The 1215-nt window shown below is 34.7% G+C and overlaps 1 protein-coding gene across 1 annotated transcript in view; it reads right to left on the bottom strand.

Moving 5' to 3' along the window:
* Lama2 (laminin subunit alpha 2) overlaps positions 1-1215 on the bottom strand; it is a 639722-nt gene that overhangs the window by 637612 nt on the left and 895 nt on the right. The gene's annotated exons all lie outside the window — the stretch shown is intronic.

Below are 1215 nucleotides of genomic sequence, written 5' to 3'. Positions count from 1 at the left end.
GGTTGTTAACCCTCCAGAAGAGAAGCTAATTATTAACCTGCAATATATGCAGTTCGGTTTATCCTATCTGTAGAAATATCAAACGTTTTGGCATATCCTACAACAGGTATTTTCCATCAGATATTGATATGTTGAACTTTAAGTCCTTACCGAATATGAAGGAAAAATAATTATATAAAAGTAGAAATAAGCATTTACATATTTTTACAAAGAAATTTAGAAACCTAGTCATATACGGAATTTTAAGTCCTTATATTAGGGAGATAATATAATATTTACAGATGTGGGTTTTGTTTATTTCATTAATAAGTATATCTTCAAGGTGCATCCACTTAAATATGAAGGCTTCAAGTTTATCATTCTTTATAGCTGAGTAGTACTCCATTATATAAAAGTACCACATCTTTTTCAACCATTCCACATGTGATGGGTATTTTGGTTGTTTCCAAGTTCTGGCTATTACAAATTGTTCTGCTATAAACATAGGCCCACTATATATCACTATGATATGACGCTTTCAGTTCCTCCGGGAAAATTCCCAGTAGGGGGATAGCAGGCTTGAATGGAATTTCTAGTCCTAGTTTTCTAAGGACTCTCCACACTGATTTCCATAATGGTTGCACCAGTCTACACTCCCACCAACAGTGGAGAAGTGTTCCCCTTTCCCCACAGCCTCTTCAACATTTGTTGTTGGTTGATTTCTTTATGATGGCCAATCTTTCTGGGGTGAGATGATATCTCAGCGTTGTTTTAATTTGCATTTCATGGATGGCTAGTGATGTGGAACATTTTTTTATATATTTATTTGCTTCTTTAATTTCATTCTCTGAGAAGTGTGTATTCATCTCAGATGCTCATTTCTGGATTGGGTCTTTAAATTTAGGGGCCCTAATGTTCTTTAGTTCTCTATATATTCTAGAGAGCAGACCTTTGTCTGAGTGCTTATCAGTTAAGATTTTTTTGAAGTTTGTGCGTTGTCTTTTCACTTTGTTGATAATTTCTTTTGACGTGAAAAATCTTCTCAATAAGAGATGGTCCCAGTTGTTAATTCTTTCAAGTGTTTCCTGTGCGTTTGGTTTCTGTTCATGAACTCTTTGCCTACCCCTATGTCTTCAAGAGATCCTCCTACTTTCTCTTCTAGATTTAGTGTTTCTGATTTAATGCTCAGTTCTTTAATCCATTTTGATTTTAGTTTAGTGAATGGTGATAGACCTG

This window comes from Octodon degus, unplaced genomic scaffold (assembly GCF_000260255.1).
Source record: "Octodon degus isolate 3935 unplaced genomic scaffold, OctDeg1.0 scaffold00034, whole genome shotgun sequence".
NCBI classification, from domain to species: domain Eukaryota; kingdom Metazoa; phylum Chordata; class Mammalia; order Rodentia; family Octodontidae; genus Octodon; species Octodon degus.
The sequence above is the reverse complement of the archived record's forward strand: the minus strand, read 5'-3'. Positions and strand labels throughout refer to the sequence as shown.